The sequence below is a fragment of the Triturus cristatus genome, chromosome 1_2, assembly GCF_964204655.1.
Source record: "Triturus cristatus chromosome 1_2, aTriCri1.1, whole genome shotgun sequence".
Lineage (NCBI taxonomy): Eukaryota > Metazoa > Chordata > Amphibia > Caudata > Salamandridae > Triturus > Triturus cristatus.
The window spans coordinates 359,462,493-359,481,807 of record NC_140580.1 but is presented as its reverse complement, the minus strand read 5'-3'; the positions used below and the strand labels follow the sequence as shown (position 1 = coordinate 359,481,807).

Below are 19,315 nucleotides of genomic sequence, written 5' to 3'. Positions count from 1 at the left end.
TCGAGTTTGCTGTTATGTCTTATGTCTTAATGTGTTTTTGATTGAGGAGAAGGGGTGGTATTTGTGAACTTATAAGTAACAGGCCTTTTACTTTCTTTATCGGTTCGCAGTGATTCCTCTTTCTAGCACCTCTTTCTTGTAGGTAGGTTGATCTTTTAGGGTATACTTGGTAGGAGATCTCAAGCTGTGAGTTATTCCCTACCCATAGTACAAGTGACAATGCCACACCTGTGAATCAGAGCAGGTCTGGGTTCGATAATCTCAACCCCACTCTCCCTCAAATCCCTCTTACTCTCTGTCTATCACTCTTTCTACTTCACTAATGCTTCTAGCCTAAATGGTATGATGGTGGGCTAGGGGTGATGTGCAACATATGTAATAAGTTGATATCAATACCCATAGGAAGGCCAAAGGGAGCCATTACAGTCCAGAGTGTATGTCTTATGCCTAAATCACAAAACACAAAGATGCATGCAGGTGTTCCCCGGGTTGGTTAGCCAGTCTCATGATACAGCTCATTAATGTCTTGTTCACTGTGCATCTAGGCACATTCCTGCATTTAGGACGGAATCCATTATTCACCCTTAGGTGGCATGCTTCATCATAGGGTTCCTCCTCACAGTGGCGCACATCTCCGGGGACCTGGAACGAGTCCTGACGGAATTTGCTGCGCTCTCCGGTCTACGGGTGAATGCGGCCAAATCGTGCCTTTATCCGTTCCGAGCTGATACTCTGGATGCCCAGTACCACCTGGGGGGTGTGCCTGTCAAGTGGCAACCGGACACCTTCCGTTACTTGGGCATCCAAGTGTATAGGCAACCAGCTGACCTGGTTGAAGGCAATCTGGGCAGGGCGGTATCGGCTGTCAGAGCCCAGATGCGATTTGGGGTGCCCTTCCTCTCGCGGTCACAGGGCGCATCGCCTTAGTCAAAATGGTGATTCTGCCCAGGCTCCTCTACTATTTTGCTAACCTGCCAGTCTGGCGGATATCATTGCGTCGTTCCACCGGACTGCCAGGGTGGTCAAGCCGGGGCCCCTCCTCGTTGAAGTGGCCTATAAATGTTACCGACGTGCTCTTTACTTGACCCGGTTGAGTGTCCCTTACGCCCCTGCCATGCCGATTGAGGGTTCCCCTAGTGGGCGAAGGATACTGCGCTCGGCTGAGCTTGCAGAATGGCATGCGGTGGATATTTACACATTGGGGGACCTCTACCGCGATGGTGCTCTTATCCCATTTGCCCTGTTGGCGGAGGAGACGGGGTTACCAATCGGCCAATTTCTCTGTCACCGCTCACTAATATCGACATTGGCGAGCCGGTGGGGAGCTCTTCAGGAGGAACCGAAGCAGCACCTCACGATGCAATATCTACATGTCATGGGCCGGGGGAGCCATATGATACGTTGGTTCGCAGCTTCCCTGCGTACGCAAGCGGCGACCGACTTGTCCCCATTGCGCCATAAATGGGAAGCTGACTTGGATCACCCCATGGCTGACAAGGAATGGAGTAATGCGCTACGGGGGCCGACGCGGATTCCCAGAAACATGCTGTTTCGCCAAATTCAATACTTTAAACTACACAGAGCATATCTCACTCCCGACTCTATAAACCGGTATTTCCATCGCACAGATGCAAGCTGTCCACGCTGCAAGGCTCTGGATGCTGGGCTAGTGCACATGCTGTGGAGCTGTCCGGCGCTGGACTCATATTGGCGGATGGTGCATGGAGCATTAAGTAAATGTGCGGGTCAACTGGCGCCGCTGGAGTGGTCGGCTTGCCTGCTGCACTTGTTTCGTAGAACCCCCTCCACGAAGGTCGCCTCTTGTTATTTCGACTTGGGTCTGGTGGTGGCGAAGCAGTTGCTCACCAAACGCTGGAAGGCAGCAGAACCCCCCCGAGCACAAGCGTGGCGAAGTTCCCTGCTGGTGTGGGCAGGGGCAGAGGGTACGGCCCTTTTGCGGGAGGAAACACTGGGCCTCAGGCGAACACCTATAGCGAACCAGTGGGGCACACATTTGCAGATCCTGATGCAGCTAGATGGGGATGCCCTGAGACTCTGTGGGACACACGTTGGGGAGGCACTCACTGAGGAGGAGGGGGGCAGAGGTTAGACTGGGGGTCAGGCATGGGAAATGTCGCGGGGGCCTTAGCTGAATCAGGTGATGTGCAGGGGAATAGAAAATTGCTATCAATGGAACTGTCTGTACCAGGGGACGGGGAGTTGGTGGGGGGGGGTCAAGTCGTTGGAGGGAACATGGGGATTTTATGGTAGAGACCGAACCTGCTGCTGTTGTTATGCTGGGGCATTTGTTGTTCTGCCTCTTTCTTCTTATTGTTTAACGGAACTGTTTAGAGGACTGCGCTAGGGAAAAACGGGTGTATTATGAGTGGCTCCCCTGGGAACACCCCCCAAGTGACGTGAAAGCTAAGTGGGATGTTGAGATAATGGTGCTGGTTCAGAGACCCATAATGTTCGTCTTTCATAGCAAACGGGTGCGGCACTTGATCCTGTTATTTACCATGCTCATGATTGGGGATGTATCATTCGACTTGCTGACTCATTGCCCGTCATGTAATTCAAATGTACTATGTGCTATGCTTATATTAACAAAATGCCAATAAACAGATTTCATAATAATAGGGTTCCTCCTCACACAACTTGCAGAGGCCTGTGGTGTGGGCTACAATTTTCACCTTGGAGAAAGAAGTACTTCAACGGATTGTCCAAAGGGGTCCCTATATGAGCTGGAGGTGTGAGTGGGTGGTGAAGAGTGCATAAGTGAAGTGGTTATAAACAAATCTACTTCTTGGTGAACAAAAGAGCAACTTTATTATGTGTTCTCAAGGAATAGGATTGAAATTAAAAAGAAAGGAAATCATTCAACACAATCATTGGTATTAGGTCAATAAGTTTGTCTAATTTTACCCTTTATGAAGGGGTGAGGTATTCTTCAGGACCTAAACTACAGTCACCATGCCAACAATTGAGAAAAAGTTTACAGAGTGCAAACTAAAGAAAGAAAACAATCTGACAAGAGTTCAACCAGTATTTCAGCAACTGGAAGGGTATCCACTGTTGTCTCTACCTCAATGCTCAGATGTAGACCTCAACTCATGACACGCAGTCAGGGGCATACAGGTCTACGATCCCAGGACCCAGTGTACACAGCAGACAAAGAAGCCATAGTTATGTATGAGAAGTCGTACCACATTCTTACCAGTCTGACCCTTATTTGGGATATCAGTGATACAAATACAGTGTGTGTACTCCTGTGGCAACAAGAATTATCTTTCAGGCAGTATATCTAGCCTCTTAGGTAACTGCTGAAGCTGTGTCACCAATGACAACACTAAAAGTCTAGCAATGCCAGATAACCCCTTTCATATATTTGTCTATACTGGTTATCACAAATGTCTCATGGAACTCTTTTGCTAGTGGTACCTACACAAAATTAATTAATGACACATTGAAAATAACAGGCCTCGTTAACAGATGCAATTCTTTATCTATTTTTTGACATTATGTAGGCAAAAAACATACATAGTGTAATCTCAAAGTGCAGATGACACGATGATGTGCACACATAAGTAGATACAGTTAAAAGACAAGTGTACACAAACTATCCCTGGTCATTTCCATAAGCAGGTGTTATTTTGTTTATAATCACAGTTCATCTAGACAACAATCTCATCAAATTATGACCAGGGACCTATGTCGATGTTTCAATCCTAAGGTTCTTTGAAGGGTCTCTTCAGGACCCTTCATATTGAGAACATAAGCCACATCACATGTCTTTAAGCTGCACCCATTAAATACCGAAACGCGTCTCAAGTTCACCACTAGTACTTGGCACATGTAGCGGGTTTGCACTGGGGCACCCACCTAAGGCCCCTGGGATAGGTCACTGGGGCAACTATTCATTCTTAAAAATAGAAAGGCTCTGGGGGATGTGGCACCTGGGGCCCTAGTAACTTGAGGAGGGTGGCAGAGTACCACCCTCCCATTAATGAAATAGAACGGCTCCGGTAGATGGGATCTCTGGGGATGTAAAGGCTCAGGAAGAGAGATTTGCGCCCCCTCCACAATAATTTTAAGAAAGGTGTGGGCACAGGGAAACCAAAATGAATAATAAATGAGCGGAAAGAGCCTCTCATTTATAATTCATTGCTCTTTCAAGGAGACCCCCATAATGATGTGCAAGGGCTTTTTTGTATAATTTTTAGAGCTTGGATAGAAGGGGCACCACCAAGCCTTTCTAAATGTTGCGAGGGGCTACAAGGAGTGTAGCTGTCCCCAGCAACATTAGCAAAAACCTGTAAGTCTCCTGGGTCGTTAAATTCATGAATACAGGAGGACTTATCATATTTAAAAAAAAAAACCCTAGCTGGAGCTCTCTGCTCTTCAGCTGGAGTGCAAGGCCCTCTTGTGGTTGTTTTTATAAGTGCATTTTGTGGGCTAAATCATTTTAAAAGAAAGAGTCAGAGACATGTTGCTTTTACTTAAGCATAATACAATATTTTAAGTCTTTCTCTTAACATTTTTCATCCCACAAAAGGCGCTCAAAACTATGTTGAAGGAAAAGGTCACAGACATGTATTTTTAAAAGTTTAGACACATTTTTATAATAATCACTATTATTAAAAATGTCAATGTGTGAATTACTGAAAGATACATTAGATTAAATATATTCTGCTTTATATATATTGATATGGTAACTCCTTGAGTAAACCAATAGGCTCCCTTTTTATATATTTGACAAAGTCTGCCTGAGTGTGGCTAGGACCTGCGAGACCAACCACACTCTTCACATGCCAGAAGGCCTTGCATGGCACGGGGCTGGCTGCTTGCTTGCTGTGGCCTACACAATGCCATGCATGGCCAAAGGCATATGGTTGCTTGCCTGAAAGGGTTTGGACTCAGGCCCTGTTACCAACCACACGCCAGCCAATGCCAAAGACCATGTGCGGTGAGGGACTGGCTTTATGTTTGGTAATCAAATTTTACTTTATGTTAAAAAAAAACTAGAAATTCACTGAAAAAAACCAAAGTCTAAAGTAATGTTATAATTGAGTAAAAATCTCAGTGACAACATAATGTTTTAAACTAAAAAACACAATAACATTTACCTGTTATAGTTAGCATTAGTAACATAACTTGTGGCCTAAAGTAACTATGACTTATACCCTTGACATGCACTGCTAATTACTCCACATATTACATCACTCATGGCATATTCTATTATATCAATGATAGCATGACTGCAACATCTGAAATGACTTCAACGTTGACAAGACTGTGCATGATGAGGACATGAGAACCAATGACTAAGTGGTTGAGGGAGGGTGTGAGTGTGTTTTTGCATTTGTGTTGTGTGTATTCCTCGGTGTGACACAACAGTCATTAGCCCTGATTCAAATGGTTAGACTCCAGAGTAAAGGAGCAGAGATAGAAAGGCATCTGCACCAATAGTGAAATGTGATAATTTCTCATTGAAAGTCTGGTTAAGCTGGTGTTGAGTCAGTTACATGTCAGGGAGAGCAAAGGCAGACCATACTATAGAACCATGTCCAAATCTTCATTATTCCCTATTTTTCTACCTTCTGGTATGCCATTTTTAGGTTGAGCCTACCAAAGAGCACAATCAGTCTTGTTGCTAAATACCTGTTGTGGGCTTACCAAGCTTCTTACAGCCCACCTATTGCTTACCATTGATTGTAATTCTCATTTTCTTGCTTCTTATTCAATACCTTTCCTCGTTCTAACTTGTCAATCTTGTGTTTGCTTACCCCAAATATAAAATAGCCTCCTTACTATCTCTCTGATTGTCTAACTTCTATCCTTCCACTGTTCATTTTTATGGAACTACATTTGAGGTATCTCCTACCAGACAGTGTCAGGTGTCTGGCTGTAGAAACACATATTGTCAGCTTAGAGAGCACCAGGCAGCAAATGTTTGCTGGCCCCTGCGTCTTAAAAAGAAAAAGTGCTTTTGCACTATTTCTTCTTCTTTTGTTTTATTTACCTATCCATTTCTGGTTGGTGAATACAAATAAATTGTGCCTGCATCATTTTGCAGGTGCGCATGCGGAATGCCACATGCAGACCTGCCAACTGACATGGTGCCACCGTGTGTCACACAATATCGGCTCCTTTCACCTTTTTGTGGTCCCCGCTTCTGAGGGACCACAAAAAGAAGCTCCGCCATCTAGAAAGGAACTGGAGGAGAACAAAAGATGGTATAGACCGGGAACAGTATAAAATCTCACTCAACTCATATAAAAAGCTGATTATGGCAACAAAAGCAGAATTTTACGAAACCCGCATAAATCAGACCAAGAATATTCAGAAAGAAACGTTTAAAATCTTAACAGAGTTGAGTAAAAAACCAGAAACGACTGAAACCACAATAAACGTTGATACTTTTCAACGTTTTCTTCTGGAGAAGGTGGAGACTATTCTTTCTGAGATCGAGAATAGTACCTTGAATGGCCCGCTTCCGTCACAGGAAGTCCAAATCCCCTTAGAAGCCTCTTTTTCAAGGTTCCCTGAGATAGACTCTCTAAGTCTTGAGCAGCTCATGAGTAGAACCAAGTCAGGTTCCCCGGCGGACCCGTGTCCCCCCAGGGTTTTTCGTCTGGCGCGTCCTATTCTAGAAGATCATATCATCTCCCTTCTTAATAGCTCAATGGAGACTGGCCATTTACCATCGAGTCTCAAGGAGGCACGAGTTAAGCCTTTGTTAAAGAAGCCAGGAGCCGATCCAGCTATTTTAAAAAACTATAGGCCGATATCCCAACTGCCTTTTCTGTCCAAGGTTTTGGAGCAACATGTGCTGAAGTCCCTTTCCTTATTCCTGGAGTCACACCATCTACTCCAGGAGCGTCAGGCAGGGTTTCGTGCACACCACAGCACCGAGTTGGTGAGGCTCTCGGTGCTGGATGAGCTTAGAGGCATGGCTGACAGTAAGAAACCGAGCGCCCTGATACTTTTAGACCTATCGTCGGCGTTCGATACTGTCAGCCATTCCCTGCTACTGGACAGATTGGCCACTTTTGGGATAAGGGGCTTGGTCCGTCAATGGCTTCAATCCTTTTTGACAGGCAGGACGCAGAGGATTCAACTGGGGGATTGTATCTCCGATGTAGGTATTCTGGAGTGCGGAGTCCCTCAGGGCTCTGCGTTATCCCCACTATTGTTTAACCTCTACCTGCAACCGTTGATTGACTCTCTAGTAAACATGGGTTGTCGTGTGTTTAATTACGCCGATGACACCCAGTTGCTACTGAGTATTGATAATACGGCTTTGGCGCAAACCAATGCCCAGAACATTCTTAGACATACGGTTGGCTGGATGACTGCAAACCTGTTGAAAATAAACCCGTAAAAAACGGAGGTTTTGGTGGTTTCGACCGTAGCCTCACCCTGGAGTGACCTATATTGGCCCCAGAAATTAGGTCCCACACTGATACCACGTGATAAAGTAAAAAGTCTTGGTATCAAGATTGACAATGAGTTGTCAATGGCCAGTCAGATTTCCTCCGTAGTAGGGATGTGTACCGGCTTGATCAGACAGCTGCGTAAGCTAGCTCCCCTCCTTTCTCTTTCCATGCTCCGTATAGTTGTCTCTGCTACAATCATTTCGAGGTTGGATTATGGGAACGCTCTCTACTTAGGTCTGTCTAAAACCGTGACCAATAGATTGCAGGTTGTCCTGAATGATGTGGCGCGACTAATTTTCAGGCTACCTAGAAGAACCCATGCCTCTCCTCTACTGCTTAAGCTACATTGGCTCCCTATTGAGCAGAGAGCGGAGTTCAAGAGCTTATGCACGGCCCATAAGGCAATTTATGGGCAAGCCTCCGCCTATATTAAAGAACGCTTGGAGGTCTATAAGCCCAAACGAATTCTTAGGTCTTCTGATTCCCAGCTATTGGTCTGCCCTCGATATAAGTTAGCAACCAAAGGAGGGAGATCCTTTTCGGTTTTGGCTCCACAGACATGGAACAAACTACCAGAACCGCTTCGGAGAGAAGTAAATCTCCTGCGTTTTAGGAAGCTGCTAAAAACGCTTCTATTTAGGGAGGCATTTGGCCCATTTAAATAGCTGCATTGTAGGCCTTTCACTGCCTCTCTTACGCTTTGAATCATAGCTGTTTGTCATCGGTCTTGAGCGCCTAGAGACCTGTAGGTGAGTTGGCGCTATATAAACCGAAGTTAACAATAACAATAACACAGTGAGGAGCCGATATCACACGGTGGGCACACAATTAAAGGGAACCCCTGCAGATAGCAGGTTTCCAGCGAACTGTTTGGAGCTTTAGCTCAGTCAATGTCCATTACAAGGTGTGAAATCTCACCAGGACATTCGGTGGGAGCCTCAAAAGCTTATTTTTATATTTGGCGGGTGAGGAGGAAGGGAAGTGGGCGCTTAGTGGGATGGGTGCCGCATGTCGTGGGAGGGCTGTGGATTTAGAAGTGCCTCAAGCTGTGCTCTGCACTAAGCCATGCCCCCTCCTCACACTGCGAAAGAAATTCACAAGTTGGCAGGTCTGCACGTGTGCACGATCCACATCACATATGCACACTTACGAAATTATGCAGTCACGTCATTGTGCCTTTTCATTGTTTTTTTCTTCCTTTTGACTCTGGTACACAGCATCTTGCCAATGCTATACATAATTTTCAAAAGGCATTGGCAAAGGCAATAGCTCCTAAACATGAGACCCAGTGGCTTAGCTAATGCGTATTTACTTTCCTGGTTGAATTCTTTTTTTCACCCAGAAGTACATTCATTAATGAAAGCATGTTATTTTGTCTTATGGTCTATGGTGTGTAATTTTGCATTTCTTTGTAATGTGTTGTAAATTTGCTGCCAGGTGCTTCTTGGGCAGTCAGAAAAAGGGTTGGTAGAGCATGAGAAACAAAATGCGACTGAGTGACTGACTTTATCAGTAGGTCAAACACCGTGCCCAGCTGACTGGCAATGTATCAGGGCGCTGTCATTGCAGAGCCCACAGCAATACGCACTCGCAATCTATCATGAGATGACAGCTCTAGATTATATTTAGACATCCCGATGCAAAGGTGATGGCATCTGACAGAGATCAATGACAATCTTGAACAGCCGAGCTTGAGGCTGAGACTGCTATTGCTATAGCTAAACAGGGGCACAAGAAATCACACTGAGAGCCATGGGACTGTAACATCCACATGGAGAATTCCTCCATTTTGTTCCTGCCACTGTCTGAGTAGCTTCACTCTGGAAATTTCAGCCGATTGGCTACTGGCTTTCTCAACAGCGAAACACCCGAAACCTAGAAAAGGGAGGGGGGGCAGTCTTTTGTATAGTTTAGACTGGAACATTTCTCAGACTAAATTAGGGTTTGGAGATGGTGCTCAGTTGGCATAACTGAAGCCAAGAGTCCAGGGTAGATGTGGCTCGGTGTTCTTTCAGTATTTAGCTTCTCTGCTGAGACTGTTATACGGAGTGTTCCTAAGGTAGCAGTGATTGTGTTTTTAAGTAAAAAAATTATATATAAAAAAGTGTATTTCATATTAGAAAGAAAAACCCATCAACAAGAAGTGAATGCCCAGGGTATTTCATTTATGGCATAGCAAGGAAGAAAGAATGACCCAACAATTCCTGTTAAATGCTAGGGACAGGGATCGGTTCACAAACCAAACAGTGTGCTATTCATCGAGACCCAAAAATCACCAACTAACTATGTAGTGATGTCCCTTTTAGGCCCACTTTGGTTCTCCCTTAGTTTAGCGTATTATATGTTTTATGCTGCTTCTGCTTGCACAGCCACACATAACATTTTTATTATTGTGACATTATTTTAGAGATACGCTGTACATGTTGTTTTGTTATTCAGTGCTTCTTCTGGGATCCCATCTGCATATTTCGTACAATGTCACCTAGAATACATAACACCATGTTGTACTGTTTTCTGCTCGGCCAGCAACAGCTCCTAATGTTCTAGACATAAAAGAGCTACAGAGCTGAGCCTTTCCAAATAATAGTTTATCATATAAACTTTGGTTTGTCCTTTTGTGGGCAGAGAGTAGAAATGCCGGGGAGAGACCTGTCCTAGGACGAACGCACACCAGGTATGGGGTCCATTGCTTATCCCGGGGATCAGTACTATATCCCTTTGCTTACACAGTAATGGTAGGCATAGACAGATGGTCATGATGCCATGGTTGAGTTGTTCATTATATACAGCCTGCTAGTAATGCTAATTACTTTGCTTAGTTGTATTTGTTTTCTTATTGCAGCAGATCTGCTTCAAAATTGACTAGATAGTTTCAATAAATGTATTGTGAACTCTCTCTGTGTGTTTCTTTTGTTTACTAAGGTCATGCATGAGTGAGAGATCAAAGGTGATGATCTGTTTCCACGGTACCCTTGGGGACTAGAGGGTCATGTTCTAGGTTTGCCAAAATTACCTGCTACTCTGGGAAGGTTAGGAGCACAGGTGAGGCACTGTCAGCTAGCCAGGATTTGGGCTGAAAGGTTCTGCATTCTGATGTCCTGTCATCCCAAAGCACAGTTCTGCTTACCAGCAGAATCCCTGCGACAACTATATTTTATGACAATATCCAAACCCCTTTAAGACAATCAGAAACACATTTTTTTTTCTGGACATGTTTATGGGGCTATGCAGTCCAGGTTCAAATTAGATATATGCATTATGAAAAACAATTAGAGTGGTGAGGTCATCAAAATATTTTAGAGCAGAGGGATTTGTGTCACACAAAACTGCATTTCACTTCCATGTTAAGGTTTGCAGTTCAATATTTATGGTCTGCTTACTGGGTCAGATAAGTATTTCATATGCCTGTGAATTGCACATGAATCGTATGCCCAATGATAATGTTGTACACTCAAGTAAGAGGCATTATATGTCCAGGCATAATATATTGCAGACTAATATGTCCAATCACAGTCACTGTATCTCATTTAACAGCCATAACATAGAAAGTCTCAAATGCCCTGGTACAGTGTGAAAAGCATATGCAGCTGAAACAGAAAAGGAACAGTAGTCTAACAGGATTTGGGACAGTCATCATATTTCACAAGTCACAGTCATTATAAGCACAGGTGCAACCCATAAGGCCAGGCACAGTTACATGAAATCAGATTCTGTTTCAAAGGCCAAGAAAAACATTTATCTGCCCCAGCTCATCCCCAGATGCCCAGGCGCTGACCTCGGATAACAGGAGCAGCCTTACAGGCTCAGTTAAAATCAAAAACTCTCTGGTTACAGTCTCACATAGGCAGATACAGCCCCAGACAAATTCTTGCCAAAATGTTGTGCTAGAACATTTTTTTGCTTATGTATACAGCATTGGCTCAGAAGCAGCTTCCTATGCCAAGAAAACACTATTGTGCTTTGGCACAGATGTATATGCCCTGGAAGGGCGTCACAAACACAGGTGCTGTGCAATCTCATCGGCACAGATATGGCATGAAAAGAGCAAAACAAATTCACTTTGCCAGGTGTAATGTTGTAATCCCTGTAATTCCAATATCATCTACCAACATATTGTGAAGGTATGCCTAGATAGATAAGCATAGATTTACTTTACTTTTTAAAATTTTTATATAGTGCGAACTAGACCCGAGACACCGGGTGTCATAGAGCCTTACATGAGCACCAGTTTTGTTACAGATGGACACATTCATTTTTGTTAGGCACGGGGAGATTAGGTGATTTGCTCAGAATCCCAGGATGTTATCGAACCCGGTTTCCCAGCTTTGAGGTCGTCTTCTCTAGCTCTAAGGCTACATCCTCTCCACTACTTAACACAACGTACATTTAAGTTTATGAAATACATATCTTCAAAACACGCAGATGTTAAGAATAGTAAATCTTTGCCTACCTATACCATATTTTGATACTCATAATTAGGCTCCGACATTTTTATAACAACATTTTAGTCTTTGATATTCTGACATACAACTGGAGAGAGATGTCTGGCATGTCTTCCTAAAGTACGACTTGATCTGGATTGGACAATTTCAAAATTCTATATTTAGAATCCTCCACTGTGGTGTAGGTCTCTAAGTCAATATACCAGTCCAGCTGCAAAGCTGAAGAATCTGACAGCCATTTTTAATTGCAGACGCTCAAGTGGATACATTTTGCTATGTCCCGCCTACCTACAGAGAATTACAGCTATGGTGCTGTTGTGTCTTGAGTATATCAAACACAATGGGCTTTTGCTTTTATGGTCTAGACACACAGTTCTGGAGCACACTATCATACTCTTGATTCACATTACTTTACAAATGGCTGTCCATAATTCTGTCTAGAAAACATTGCTCTTCTGGACCAACTTCATCCTCAGATGCCTGTCGCTATTGGCACAGCAGTGTTTCAGGGTTGATAACAGACTCCCTTAGAATTCAGAACCTACAATGCACCATCAGTGCACTCTATAAATAAAGGCTTCAGGCTCTGACTTAGTGAATCAGGGAAGTGTCTCCACTGCGCAGAGTGCGGCCACATCCAGCCGCATGCTTTGAACATGAACAATCGATTGTTTCCTTTGTGTTTGCACTTGTGCCAGAGTCACAGAAAATGTGTTCAATGAAAGTGCATCTCCTATGTGTTACTGTTTCTGTTAGCCCCCATGTACAGAAATACATGTGACCATACACACGCTTAAGTTTTACCACAGTGTAGGCCTATATATATAACCTCTGGATTGTCTATCAAATGTTTGCATCTTTTCCCTAAAGCTTCACATTGAATGTTCCAATAGATCCAAGTTCGTGTGGGTGAGCTTCCTTGTCCACAGAACAAGGTCGAAGTCATCTCAAGTTAAAAGAACAAGCATTGACAACATCTATAGGTTTTGCTGTTTGTTACTGGAAGTGTTTGGTAATAGTTGTGCAATTTTGTGTTTTGTCCTCAGCTGTTTTACAAAAATAATCTCAAAATGAAACAACGTCTTGGGCGACAACAATGTGGACTTTCGATGTAGGACTTCTCTTCCACAGACTGCATTAGCAGAGTTAAGCTGTACTATTAATGAAGAGCTTAATGAAAGATGAGGTTTGTACTGAGCTTAAAAGGCATCCACACTGAAACATTGCATAGCAGAAACTTTTAACAAAGGACCAGCATGTGTGTCTCATCTTTTAAAAAGCCTATGTGTGCACACATCTTTACTTTGCAAACAATTTCTGAAATCCCAAAAGCAGATTATCATGACAGCTATGTATAGCAAACGAACTTGCTAGGGTAATTATTAACCAGCACTTAATCTTTATGACAGGATAAACCACCCAAATTGCACACACCCCCTAACAAAAAAGCCAGAAATCATTGATTAAAATGTTGTAAATAAATCCAATGATACACAGATTCTCACTTATATGTCATGTTCCATATGGTATCTAACAAATTGGACTGCTTGGTATCCCATCACTTAATTTCAACTGTAACACAAATGGAACAATTTAACCATTCTTGTAATGTTTATTGCATTGACAGACTATCCAAGAAATCAATGGCATACATTGAAAAACACATCCGAGCCTGTTGTCGAAGCCCCTATTTTCCCCTGTGCATTTCTTATTTTAATTTCTTTGAAGAATTAATGACATGTGGTCGTCCATAGAGGCAAAGCAATCTATAGCTCCCCTCCCTCCCCAGCGCCTTGAGACCGTCGCGGGTGAGTAGCACGCTTAAAACTTCCTGATTGATTGATTGATTGATAGCCAAACCTAAAAACGAATCAAATACGATAATACAGAAATAACTGCACTAATAAGGGACAGCTATTCGTGCCGGCATAGAAATGATTAATGATACATCAGTAAGGAGAAAAAAATGAATAATTACGAACGAGGGCTGATAATGCAAAAACATGAAACTAGGAAATCTTTTGGATTTCTTACTTAGGGGTAAAGTTTTATTTTGGCAACCTCTGGATGTTTTCAATATTGCGTGAGTGATCTGAGGTGATACAGAATCATAGACTCAACAATAAATTGTCTAATTCTTCGACAGGTGAATATTCAGTAGAAATAATGTGGAGGGTGAATGAAATTGTGATTTATTTTGTTAACAATGCACAACTTTCATGAAAAATATATGAAACGACACATATTGTATGGAAAATTGCTTGGCCAATATCCCACCTGAAAACTAAACATAGGGACAATCCTTGCCTATAAATGTCATTTGAAACACTGCCAGGCGGCTGCTGGAACAGAAAATCTATGTTAGCTATAGTTTTACTGTACCTGCAAGACATTGCCCGCTTGAAACAGTTTCCAACGGATAAAACTTATGCAAAATTGAGAGACCACAAAATGCCAAAACATTTTCTAAAATTAGCATTTTTTGTGAGTTTGCGTGCATAATAAAAATATTGATAATGCTAAATATTTCCCACAGGATTAACCTTGAGGAATAACAAGAATCTGAAATGTGAGTTCAGTGTAACCCGACGTTGAAACTGGGGTCTACTACAGGCGCGCAACACCCATTGGACTCAAAGGGCTTCAGCCCCCCCCCCCCCACCGTCGTGTGTGGCAGCCCAGGATGAGACAGCTTCCCGGGCACACACACAGCCGCACCTGAGTACTTCACAGGTCTTTAAAATACCATTTGCATGTTAATGAGGCCTCGCTGTTGTTTCACCCCTTCTAAGAGCCCCTGCAGCTCCACTCTGCCTATTGCTTAAAGATTCAGCCTCCCCCCCCCGCCCCCCCCACGAAATTTTGCTCTAGTTGCGCCTCTGGTCTACTATGACCCCCCAAAATTCTTCCTGGCGACCTGAAATATATGTGCAGTTTTACTCCTGCTGCGTGAAATTCTATTGACTTAATGGGTAGCAGGGTGGAGTTGGCGGAATATTGCTTTACTGGGCTTTTTTATTTTTTTTACATAAATAAATAAACATATATTAAAAAAACACTTTCCCTGCTGTGCCTATTGATCCCACTGGAAGGCAAAACGGTGCTGTCAGGGATTAGCTCAGGGGGTCTTTGTAGTGACTTCGTGTTGCCCACACACAGGCCTGTCTTACAGCGTCAGACATGGCTGCTCGCCCTACCGCTGTTCAAGCTGGTGATTAGCAAGGCATTATGGGGCGGATCTGGTAAGTAAATCGTTGCTCATGTTTAATGCACAGATAATGGTGTTTTTAAGCCGGACTCAAGCTGTGAGATACAAGCCGAGGAAGGGGCCGACACCTCTGAACGTGCGGCCACGCTACAGCTGCGGGCATTGTGCGGAGGCGCTTCTCGCTGAATTGGAACCGAATTACGGCGCATCTCTCCTCTGCGCATCAGTGGAGCAGATCTGAGCCAGGCGCCCAGCAGCCCTGCTGCAGCTCGAGATAGAATTGTGCGAAAGAGCTTCGTGTGCCAAGGTGACCGATTTCTAATAATATCCTGAATGCAGGGAATGAGCACCTCTACATTTTTTAAGTTATTATATGATTAGTTTGGAAAATAGACAAAAAATAAGATCAAGGGACCAAAGGTTTTTATTTTTTTTAAGGAACATAACGAGTACTGACGATTATCAGACTACCTTGTTTTGAGGGCACGTCATGTCTCTTTCTTTCCCTCCCTTTCACTTCCTGTCTCTTTGCCTCACTGTTGCAGGTTCTTTTCCATCCCGGTTTTCTCCCTTTGTCAACGTTTTCCTTTTTCCTTCTCTTTTCCTTTTCTTCTTTTATCTCTGTGCCTCTGAGGGAAATTCTAATGATGAAAAAGGAGCCCCCGTCCCTCATACTGAATGCCAGTTCTCGCTATGGCAACAACCAGCACAAACAAAACATTTTGTTAACATAGCTTTACAGCCTGATGTCGAGGGCTACACAAGCTGTCAAAGGCCCTGTACCCCTATAACGAGGAAGAGGGCCTTTAACAACTGGTATAGCCCGAATAAGAAGGGCTATAACCTATAAGAACATTCTACCCACTAAGGATAGAATGCTCTAAATTAAAAAGGGAGAAACATGAAGACAAACATTGGGAATGTTAGAGCTCCGGCCTTACACCAGCCATCATAAGCCCAAAGCTACTCCATTGTCTTCAATGGAGCTCTCAAAATTCCAGTGATCAAATACTCTTTAAATAACCTATTTGCGCACTCTCCCCTGCTTTCTAAGCACAATAAATAACAGGTCCTGGTATTCACTTTAATTGTGCTACCAACCTCAAGAGGATGAGTTGACCTTACCAGGATTCAAACACATGACCTGCAAGTCTCACCATGTGTCAACGATAAGCTATCGCGCATTGAGCCATTTTCCCACTTCATTATGAATGGAATCCACACACAGCGAAGGCTTTAAACTCTTACATGCACTATTCCTACAAACATTAAAGGTTCACTATCATAAGAGCTGACCTGCAATAACTGTTCAGGCATCAAGATGTTATCTATTTGTGACATATGTGGAGAGTTACAAAATCCTTCCACAAATGTTACTAAAGGTCTGATTTAGATGGCCGATAGGTTACTCCATCACAAAGGTGACGGATATCCCCATCCACCGAAATATAAATCCTATTGGATATAATGGGATTTATATTTTTGTGGACAGGATATCTGTCAACGTTGTGACGGAGTAACCCGTCTGCCAAGAACTAAATCAGGCCCTAAGACCTTTCCAACATGTTTTAAGTTTGCAATATGGAGATGCAAATAAAACGGACTTGCCAAGCCACCTTTTCTAGCACTGGACTTCAATCAATTTACATTTATCCTTGGGGGTCAGGGTACAAGAACCTTCACAGTACCAGACACTTCCTGGGACATTTTAAATGCTCTGTGGCCAGCCTAAAACAACTGCCACTTTAATGTTTAAAATATGAAGAATCGATTCAAACTCCCCAGCTGTAGGACATTTACTACCACAGTGATCATTGTAGATAGGAGCATCCGGCGATGCCAACTGGGAAAACGATTTCAGATAAAAGTATTCTGGAAACTCAAATCTTTAAGGTCGTTTGCAATGCAGGTTAGCGCTCCGATAGACCAATCCAAAGTTTGGACACAATGCCACATGCATGTGTTCCCAGCAGTGAATACTACGTACACGTGTCCTCCGCAACCTGGATTGGATTAACATCATTAATTTGAGATCAGAACTATGGGTGTAATCAGTGTTCTTCTTCATTAAGTTGGGAATGGTCAGTGTGACTTTAATTCCTACACTGGTGGTGATGGGTGAGGCCACAGATAAGGGGTTTCAGGTATCACAATCGATTCCACTGGGAGTGCAGAACAATCCTTTGCATCCAGTAGGTAGTAAGCTCTAGTTATCACCACACTGCTCATTAATTGACTACAAAGTACATTTTGCAGGTGAATTGTAGTGGATCAGTCACATCTATGGCATTCAAGCACACCATTTGAGCCTTCTGTTAATTCCTAAGTGGTATTTCACGTAAGAGATATGCACTCACATGAAGTCCATATGAAGCTATGTTTTGTGTTGCATGAGAGCTGTGGACTATAAGGCACATGAGACCTGCACACAGCCAGTCACATGAGAATAGTGCCCTATGGGTAAGGTTAGAGTTGTGTATTGTGAGTTATAAGCAGGGCAACAGGACAACTTTGTTTGATAGTGTTGACTACATTACATGACACGAGAAGGCAAATTATGCAGTGTAACATGGTACATTTTGTGATAGTATTATTTTGGTATTCTGTCATATTTACACATGCTAACACTTTCATGGCAAAGGTTGAGGTGGTGGCAGTCAAACAGATCTCAGCAGGAGATCATTCGGATCAACGAAGTGTCTACATCCCTAGATCTATAACCTTTTTTGAGCATTAATTGCTCAAAAACTACTGAACGGATTTACACCAATTCACAAAAAGCACTCTTTCTGGACTGTGATCTATTCACCTCAATAGTACCAATTTAACATCCAAATAGGTCAATAATCAACTGAAAAGTGATCAGTGAACCTTTGCAAAAGGCCTTCCACTGTACAGCAACATGTGTTGCCACCCTTTTAACAACTTTTTATCCATTTGTACTAGAAACATCTTTTTTGTTGCTCTCTGCAAATTATGCAGCAGATGATGGATTATATGTGCAAATGCAGCAAATTCATAATTTGTATTCATTACAACAAAATTATTGGTGATATTAGCAACAGAAGCATCGATCACCTAATCTCAGAGTGTAAAGCGATTTGTTTCAGAAAGGCATCTGCTACATATCCCAGCATGCCCTTGGACGGTCCATAACAAGCGGAAGCGGGCTCTCCTCCGGGAACTGACGCAGAGGATCAGGTGGAAAGTTCAGACTAAGGTTACCCCTCTGCCGGTGAAGTCAGCCAGCTCTTCCCGCGTTCATCCTCGTGTTGTGCTTGTGTTCTATTGCTTACACTCCGCCTTATGTTGTGAAGGTTATAAAATGAAAACTCAGTGAAGGGTGACAGATTGCAAGCAGAGAATTTCTGGATGCTTAATGCAAATTACCTACTGTCTTGGCACATCCAGTATGCAGATTGACTATCCCCCGCCCTCCCCTTTATAAAAAAAAAACTCATATGAGCCGGTAAGTTGTTAGTACTGAATATCAAATACTATCAGGATGGCTTTTAACATGTCACGCTCCGCTTACCGACACATAATGAATCAGCGGGAAAGGAGATCTCTGTGGGGAGAAAAAGTGCATTACTATAAGGAAGGTGAATTTAAAACAGCAACCCCTCCTTCCCTTGAAAGGCTCTGAAATTGAAACCACTTTAAAAGTACATTTCATTATATTTGAGGTCACAGTTTAGGGAGAAAAAGAAGCGAGCAATGCCCGAGGGAAGCCCAGTGCTGAAAACTGAACTATTTCAGCTCTTGGTTATGCACGTTTATGATATAAACAGAGAACTGAATTGCACAACACCCACAACCAACTGGAACATAATCATTTATTGCATGTCCGGGAGTTTTAATCAGCTGACATACTTTAGAAGGCACTACCCCATTTCTGACCCAACCCTAATATGGCCTAAACCACCAGGGACTGTTCATGCAGGCAAGGGGTTTCAGGAATAAATACTAGTTCATGCACTTCCTGGTGCAAGTTGCTCATCTAATGTCATTACACCAACACAAAGTTCTAGTGTGGTGACCTAAGGTGAGCTGATGTGAGACGTCCCATAGTGCTGGTCATTGTCCGCACACACATTTATGCACAGGGAGACTAGGGTCATGATCTTTTTGGGCCAGTCCTATGTTGCTGTTTGTCCATTCCCCATAGGCTACCTCAACTAGGTATGATCTGCACTGTAGGATCCAGCTCTCAACATATTTCTGAG

General features: G+C 43.2%; 1 protein-coding gene across 2 annotated transcripts in view; it reads right to left on the bottom strand.

Moving 5' to 3' along the window:
• CAMTA1 (calmodulin binding transcription activator 1) overlaps positions 1-19,315 on the bottom strand; it is a 3,052,768-nt gene that overhangs the window by 662,813 nt on the left and 2,370,640 nt on the right. The gene's annotated exons all lie outside the window — the stretch shown is intronic.